Source organism: Gracilinanus agilis, chromosome 4 (genome assembly GCF_016433145.1).
Source record: "Gracilinanus agilis isolate LMUSP501 chromosome 4, AgileGrace, whole genome shotgun sequence".
NCBI classification, from domain to species: domain Eukaryota; kingdom Metazoa; phylum Chordata; class Mammalia; order Didelphimorphia; family Didelphidae; genus Gracilinanus; species Gracilinanus agilis.
The window spans coordinates 438013757-438022572 of NC_058133.1; the positions used below are offsets into that span (position 1 = coordinate 438013757).

Here is an 8816-nt window from a genome sequence, read left to right on the forward strand (position 1 = left end):
TATCACCTAAAAAAATAGAAAATTTGGAAAATGATTTTCGAGAAGATAAGGAATATGGGCATACAGCCAAGACTAACTTACTCAGTAAAATAATATATGCTTGGGAGTGAGGGGAACCTTTTTTTGGTCCAATATAATTTTTTAATTCATTTTTTGACATTTTGCAGTCCATGTTCTCTCTCTCTCTCTCTCGCTCTCTCGCTCTCTCGCTCTCTCTCTCTCTCTCTCTCTCTCCCTCTCTCTCTCTCCCCAAGAAAGCAGGTAATACAATCTAGGTTGAGCCTATATTATCAAGCTATACATATTTCCGTGTTTTTCATGTGGTGAAACAAGACATGGTGCTTACACTAGGCAAAAATTCATGGGGGAAATAAAGTAAAGAATAGTATACTTTAATCTGCATTTGGATTCCATCTATTCCTTCTATGGTGATGGATATCCTTTTTTGTCATGAGCCCTTTGGAGTTGTCCTGGATCCTTGCCTTGTTGATAATAGATAATAATTGCTATAAATATCAATTGCAATAAAGTCATTCAGAGTTGATCATCATACACTTGTAGTTGTTAATGTGTACAAAGTTCTCCTGGTTCTAGTCAACTTCACTTTGCAACACTTCATTTAAACCTTCCTAGGCTTTTTTGTGATCATCTTGTTTTTCATTTCCTATGGCACAATAGTATTCCATTACATTTATACACCACAACTTATTCAGACATTCCCCAGCTGATGGATATCCTTTCAGTTTCCAATTCTTTGCCACCACAGAAATTGCTGCTATAAATATTTGTGTGCAAGTACGTCCTTTTCCCTTATCTTTAATCTCTTTGGGATATAGATCTAGAAGTAATATTGCTGGAGCAAAGGGTACACACAGTTTTATGGCCCTTAAGGCATGGTTCCAGATTGCTTTTCAGAATGGTTGTATCATTTCATAGCTTCACCAAGAAGTATACCAATTTTTCCACATCTTCTCCAATTTATCATTTTCCTTTTTTGTCATGTTAGCCAGTCTGATAGGTGTAAGGTAATATCTCAGAGTTGAATGTGTATTCCTCTAGTTGTGATTTGAGGCATTTTTCAAATGACTAAAGATAGTTTTAATTTCTACATCTGAGAACTGTCTGTTGATATCCTTTGATCCTTTGTCAATTGGGGAATGCTTTGTATTCTTCTAAATTTGATTCAGTTCTCTATATATTTGAGAAAGTAAGCCTTTGTCAGAGACACTTGCTATAAGTATTTTTTCCCAGTTTTCTGTTTGCCTTTTAATCATGGCTGCATTGCTTTTGTTTGTGCAAAGCCTTTTTAATTAAATGTAGTCAAAAGTTATCTAGTTTATATCTTATTATTGTTCTTTATATCTTGTTTGTACATGAATTATTTCCTTATTCATAAGTCTGACAGGTAAACTATTTTGTGCTCCCCTAATTTATTTATGGTACCACCCTTTATTTCTAAATCACATTTCCATTTTGATTTTATCTTGGTATATGGCAGGACGTGCTGGTCTATGACTAGTTTCTACCATATGTTTTCCAATTTTCCCAGCAGTTTTTTCCAAATATGGAGTTCTTCTTCTAAAAGTTTGGATCTGTGAGTTTGTTAAACACTTATGGTCATTTACCACCATGCATGAAGTGACTAGTTTAACCCATTGGTACACCATTCTATTTCTTACCCAGTACCATAGTATTTTGATGGTTGCTAGTTTATAAGAGAGTTTGCTCTCCAGTACAGCTAAGCCACCTTCCTTCATATTTTTTTTCAATAATTCCCTTGATAGTCTAGGCCTTTTGTTCTTCCCAATGAATTTTTATTATTTTTTCTAGCTCTATTAAATAATTTTGGAGTTGTTTGATCAACATGATGCTGAATAAGTAAATTAAGTAGAATTGTCATTTTTATTATATTGGCTTGTCCTACCCATAAGCAATTAAAGTTTTTTTCAATCATTTAGATCTGATTTTGTATGAAAAGTGTTTGGTAGTTGTGATCATATAGTTAGTTCCTGGGTTTGTCTTGGCAGGTAGACTCTCAGGCATTTTATATTGTCTATAGTTGTTTTAAATGGTATTTCTCAGAAAGAACTATGGGAATAGAAATGCAATAGCAAAACACATGACATCACTTATGACATGTACATATAGGTATGTGATTTGGGGTTTAGGCTTTAAAAAAGCACTCTATAGCAAAAATGAATAATATGGAAATAGGTATCAAGTGATTAACATTTGTACAACCCAGTGGAATTGCTTGTTGGCTCTGTGGGGGTAAGGGAAAGGGGAGGGAAAGAAAATGAATCATGGAAACATGGAAAAATATTTTCAAATAAAATTTTAAAAATAATAAAGAAGATTTAGCAATAAAAAATAAAAATAAATGATATTTCTCTACCTCTTGCTATTGGGCTTTATTGGTCATATAGAGAAATACTGAAGATTTATGTGAGTTTATTTTATATCCTGTAACTTTGTTAAAGTTGTTAATTGTTTCAATTAGTTTTGGGTTGAAAACTATTTAGAGAATTCACACCCTCAGAAACTCAATCAGCCAGGAATCTGTGAACCCTTTTGATGAGTATTCACCCCTCCAGAAGGTGAGAACTGGTTCCCACAAACACTGCCCCCTGGGTAGTGCTAGACAGTTTGGAAGTTGTGATTGGCCCCTCTGAAAAGAGGAAGAGATAAGAACCCACTATAAAAGGCCCTGAATTTCTGGGGTTAAAGAAGTCAACTCCAAGAAGGAAATCAGCTTCAAGTAGTTGGACTTCAAGAGGGAAGTCAACTTAAAGAAGGTCAGCTCAGGGAAGAAAGTCAGCCTCAGGAATCACCTTCAGCTGTAGTCATTGTCTTGGTCTCTTAGAGGGAACTTGGGTGAGTGGATAAGTTGACTTTCCCTTCCTGTCTTCTAGAGAGAGTTTAATTCCGGTTGAAGGTCAATAAGTCCTGGCTGAGTCAAGCACCTGAGCAGTACTTAGATAGGCTAATGTCTTTTCTACTCTTTTATATTTCTCTACTTTCACTCTTTACACCTCTTTTGTAAATAAAAGCTATTAAAGGTCATTTTGACTTTGAGCAATAATAATTTGGATTGACTACTACCATATTATTTATAATTTTCATATATTTTAGTCAACCATTAAAATTTAATTCTTATACATCACATCATCTGCAAAGAGTTATAGCTTTATTTACTCACTGCCTTTTCTATTCCTTCATTTTGTTCCTCTCTTATTGCTAAAGCTAGCATTTCTAAGACAATATTGAATAGTGGTAGTGTTCATAGACATCCTTATTTCATTCCAGATCTTATTGGGAAGACTTCTAGCTTGGAAAGGGATAGACCTTTTACAAAATAGAGGACTTTCAAGCTTTCCTGATGAAAATACCAAAGCTGTGTAGAAACTTTGAAGTTCAAACATAGGAATTGGGAAAAACATTAAAAGGTACAAACAAATAAGCAATGATAAAGAACCAAACAAGAGTAAGTGCTTATATTCAAATATGAGGAGATGATGTATGCATCACCTCTGAACACTATCGAAATCATAAGTCATAAAAGAAATCTGATGAGGCAGGGCTGGAAGTGATTTTGTTATGTCTTGATATGCTCAAGAATGGAAAGAAGGGAAAAGGAATAAGTGTACAGGGTACACAACCACATATCTATATGAACAAAGAGCAAGAAGTCAAGAGGAAGCAGCTGACACTTGAACCTTTCTCTTATCTAAACTTTCCCTCAAAAGAGGGAAGAATACACACAGAGAAACATGCAGTCAGAATTGGAAATAATTTCACTCATCTGGGAAATAGGAGAGAAAGGGAAGAGATTAAAGGAAAGATTAGTTCAAAGAAAAAGAAACTCATATGTAAAAATATTTCTAGCACTTTTTGAAGTGGCAAATGAGAATGTCCATAAAATGGGGAATGGCTGAACAAGTTATAATATATAAATGTGAAGGAAATACTATTGTGCTATAACAAAAGATAAAAAGTATGGTTTCAGGAAAACCTCAGAAAACATATGGAACCAAGAAAACAGTAAATATAGCTACACAATATTTGAAGAATAACTTGTGAATGTCTACCTCCAGAGAAAGAACGAATAAAGAGAAACATGAAAGACATGATTTATATATACACATTTTTTCATCTGGTGATGTCTTTTATGGTTCACAAAGGAAGGGAGGGGGTAAGATACCTGATGATTTTAATTAATAAAAAATTTTAAACAAACAAAAAATTTAATTAAATTAAAAACAAAAAACATATACGAATTGGTGCAGATTGAAGTTAATAGAACCAGAATAATTTATACAATGACAACAATATGGTAAAGACACATAACTTTGAAAGAATTAGGGACTCTAATCAGTGTAATGACCAACTATAATTCCAGAGGACTAATGACAACACCTACTACCCCACCTTTTTTTTAACCCCACTTTTTTATTGAGAGAAGAATTTAGCTTGCATAATAAGACAATTTTTTTTTTAGAAATGGCCAATTTGGAAATTTGTTTTGCTTGACATTACATGTTTGTAATGATTTTTTTCTCATTAATTCTCAATTGAGGGAGAGGTAGATTTTAACTTGAAAAAATGAAATATGATCTTTTAAAAAAACAAATGTCTAGTAGGCGATTGGTAATGCAGGGCAAATGACTAGGATAATATGTGAGTTTTCTTCATAGAAACTTGGTCATATCACCAGCTCCCAAGGGTTTAAACATCATCTCTCATAGGTTATATAAGAATTTTATGTATTTATGTATAACTGAGTCCTTTCTGTATGTTCATTTTCTATTAAGGATATACCAAAACTGTACCACTCTTGATAACCATATTGAAGGGATTCTGTTGCCAGCATTTGGGAAGACCTTAAACATGACCCAACTCTTAGCTTTGTTAGATATTTTTAAACAGGAGCATACCAATAGAAAAAATTGACGATCTGAGGTCAGCCTTCCTACTTCACCCCCCAACCAGGATGAATCAAGTCAATATAAGCCCAGAGTCCCTTGTTGGGAGCCCTCTGGGAAAAACAATATAAAATAAAGAGGAGTTTATCAATAAATACCTGGTGTAATGGAGGTTGAATTAGAGTTATCTCATGAGCAATGCTCAAAACAACCCTTCTTTCTGGTTGAATATAGTGGGGAGCTTTGGGGATTGCTCTATCATAGGGTAACTTAGTACCTAAAGAACTCAGCATTTGGGATGACCTTGGAGTGGTTTCTTGGTTCTCCCCAGCTACCATGACAGAAGAGGGCGAGGTGCTATATTAGTTAAAAGAAGAAACAGCTACAGGCTCAGTCTCTTTGCTTCCAATTTTCCACTTGACAAGTGGTGAGCTGTTTCTAGATTCTTCAAGGAGAGGGTAGAAGAATAGGTTTTGATCTTTGCCTTTACACCATCAACACTGCCATGTGAAATACGGACACAACTAGATGAGCTTTGATTGGGCCCCAGCAGCCTTTTCCAAGATGACCACGCACCAACCTTGAGGTAAATGCGTCCAAACTTGGCTACAGGCTTCTGAGTTTAGATAGTCTTTAGGTTCTTTGTCCATAGAATCAGAACCTAGTGATTGTCTCAGGTTAGAATACTCCAGGGCTCTTGGAGAAGTTGACCACCAACAAGAGGACTGTGCCAAGCCTGGCCGTCTTCCCAAGAGATAGCTACGGGGAATCGTTTGGATAGTGCAAAATTGAGGTAAAATGTAAGATGTCTAATCAACAATCTTACAAACTATGTTTTGATGAGGTTTAAGTATTATTCCCCCAATAAATTGTAATATGTTTGTTATACTAACTTACTGAATCCTATTTAGAATGTTTTTTTTTATAGAAATGGTCTTGTAAATGTGGTTTTGTGTGTAGAAATAACATCCCTGTCTCATATCTGATTCATAAGGTAACAAGGAATGTCAGTGGACAGATCGCTAGAGTTAGGAAGATCTGACTTCATATCTGACCAAAAATGGTTACTAGTTGTGCCACTCCAGGCAAGTCACTTAACCACTGCCTCATTTTCCTCATCAATAAAGAGGGAATAATGATAGCACCTACCTTCCAAGGTTGTTGTGAAAATGAAATGAGATAATGATTGTAAAGTACCTGGCACATAGTAAATTAGCTATTATTGTTATTGTTCAGTCACATCTGAGACTCTTCATCACCCATGGACTACGGCCAACAGGGGGTTTTCTTGACAAGGATACTGGAGTGGTTTGCCGTTTCCTTCTCCAGTGGACCAGGTGGATCCTTTTGTCAGGCAATCTGAGATTAAAGGACTTGCTCAGGGTCCCACAGCTAGAAAATATCTGAGGTTGGATTTGAACTCAAAGCCTTCTGACTCCAGGTTCAGCTCTCTATCCACTGAGCCATCTGTTTCCTAGGCACATAAAAAGGTTAAGTGACTTGTGCAAGGTCACAGAGTTAGGAAATACCTAATGCTAGACTTGAACTCAGATCTTCTTGACTCCAGACCCAGTGCTCTTAACCACTGAACCACAGATGTCTCCTAGCTATTATTAGCTATGATTTTTGTGATAATAAAGTGAGATATTTGTAAAGCACTTTGCAGACCTTCAAGTGCTATAGAAATGCTAGCGATTATTATTTATTACCTTTTAAATTCCATCTTTAAGAGAAACCGTATAAATATTGTATTTGTTGAAGAGAAGGGGTAACTAGTTGAAGACTTATGAGAAAAGGAAGCCATGCTCCCACAGGGATTGAACTCCTGTTCACATACTTGGGTCCAGGGCAGAGAACTCCCATAGTGGAAAAGGGAATTATATAGTACCTATACTCAAGAAATTTGTTCAATCTGCAATAAAAACAACTGAGATGAGGGGGGGCAGCTGGGTAGCTCAGTGGATTGAGGGTCAGGCCTAAACATGGAAGGTCCTAGGTTCAAATCTGACCTCAGACACTTCCCAGCTGTGTGACTCTGGGCAAGTCACTTGACCCCATTGCCTACCCTTACCACTCTTCCGCCTTGGAGCCAATACACAGTACTGACTCCCAAGCCAATAGCTATATATTTTTAAATCCTTGGTTTCTTTCTTATTAACAATTCTAAGACAGAAGGTCATAGGCAATTGGGGTTAAGTGACTTGCCCAGGGTCATACAACTGAGGCCAGATTTGAATCAAGGTCTTCTGGACTCTAGGTCTGACACTCTACCTATCATCCCCTCCCCTAATAACTTTTTATTTATTTTTAATTTAAGGGACCTGTCCTCCTTTAGTGAAGAGGACCCCAAGATCTTCCTCATGATATGAGATCTCCTCTTCCTCCAGGGCACAGGTTTTATAATCCTTTTTTACCTAGATTATCAAGATGGTGCAGAGTAAAATATACAATCTTACTGGTTAAGAAACTTTTACCCTGACCTTCCAGAAGGGCCTACCAAGAAGGTTTAGAGCTGATGATTAAGGGCTGGTAGACCACCAGTAGAATGGTGGCCATATTGGGCAACCTAGGGAAAGGAGCAAGAACAGTGGGGCGCCTAAAATAACTGGGGAACTTTCCTCAATATCAAGACATCTCTATCCTGCTGAATGTGGATGACCCTGGTCATACTCGGGTAGAGTGGAGATTGGCTTCTGTCTTGGCTCAGAGTGGATGTTTCCTATTCAACAAGTGTATACTATGTAAGCTGTGTAAGTCTAATAGAAAAAAGGGGACCTTTGAGCTAATTAAGCATCCTAAATTAATTTAGTAATTAAAGTAATTAATATTGATTAACCTATCTGACTAAGAAATTACTAACTAGATATTGATGTATAAGTTTAAAAGAAAAAATAACTCCTCTAGGGAATCTCAGTAAACTGAATATCTGTGCATAGTTATAAAAAGTGTAAACATTTCCTAATTTTATTTGACTAAAACCTGAACTAAAGCAATTTGCAATTTGAGGACGGGGTGGGGGGGTGGGGGGGGTGGGGGTGTGAAGTAGTAATTTTCTTCTTTTTATTCTTGTAAAACTTTTACTAAAGCAATTATTTGCTTTCTTAGTTTAAAAAAAAAAAAAGAGGGTAGAGTAGCAATAACGTTTTTTTAAAAGGAGGGCGTGGACAATAAAAAGTTTGGAAACCGGTCTCTCAAACAAGGTGTAAGCTCTTGCCTGCACCCCGTGTGGGATGTGTCCAGCTCACCAGCTGGGGTGTGGGTGCCGTAACCACGTGTCTCTCTACAAGGAGGCAGAAGAGAGAAGTAGTGGTTAAAGACGGCCGCCAACCCCGCCCCAAAGACTTAAAGGAGAAAAACCACCAAAAGTCCAACACCAGAAAAGTGAATTCATCCAGCAGTTCCGCCCTTCCAGGCTCTAACACCGCCCTCTCTCAGTCACGTGAGAATATTTCCGGAAGTGATAGGACTACCCACACTGAACTTGGCTTAAAAGCCAATGACTGCAGGCGAGAGTGAGGCTAAACGGAAAGATGGCGGAAGTGACGTCATTTAGCGCGCCGGGAGGTTAGGAGGGCCGGGTAGGATCGGGTCGCCGTGGCGGGCGCAGAGACTGCCTCCGGCCGACCTCCGGTTTCACCGGCCGCGGCGGCGGCCACCGCGACCCTAGGTATCATTCCTTTAGATCTTACTCCTCGTCTGAGAGTCAGGAGGCGGGGTAAAGCTGGTAGAGCGGCCTCAGAGGGGGTGTTAGGGGAGTCCGAGGCGACGACCGCCGCGTCGCGCGCGGGCTGCTTTTCGGGGAGGAGGGTGAGGGGGATGGGAGGAGGGTTGGCGGGCGCGCGGGAGGCGGCTGGGGGCGGGGAGGTGGGGGCCGCTGCTGGAACGACCGGCGGG

At 38.2% G+C, this 8816-nt stretch overlaps 1 protein-coding gene across 1 annotated transcript in view; it reads left to right on the forward strand.

Annotated features, from left to right (window-relative positions):
* The first annotated feature begins 8525 nt into the window (after positions 1-8525).
* LOC123243831 (TATA-box binding protein) overlaps positions 8526-8816 on the forward strand; it is a 25213-nt gene continuing 24922 nt past the window's right edge. Inside the window, exon 1 of the mRNA XM_044671949.1 lies at positions 8526-8589. The gene's annotated coding sequence lies outside the window, so the exon portion shown is untranslated. The remainder of the gene's footprint in view (positions 8590-8816) is intronic.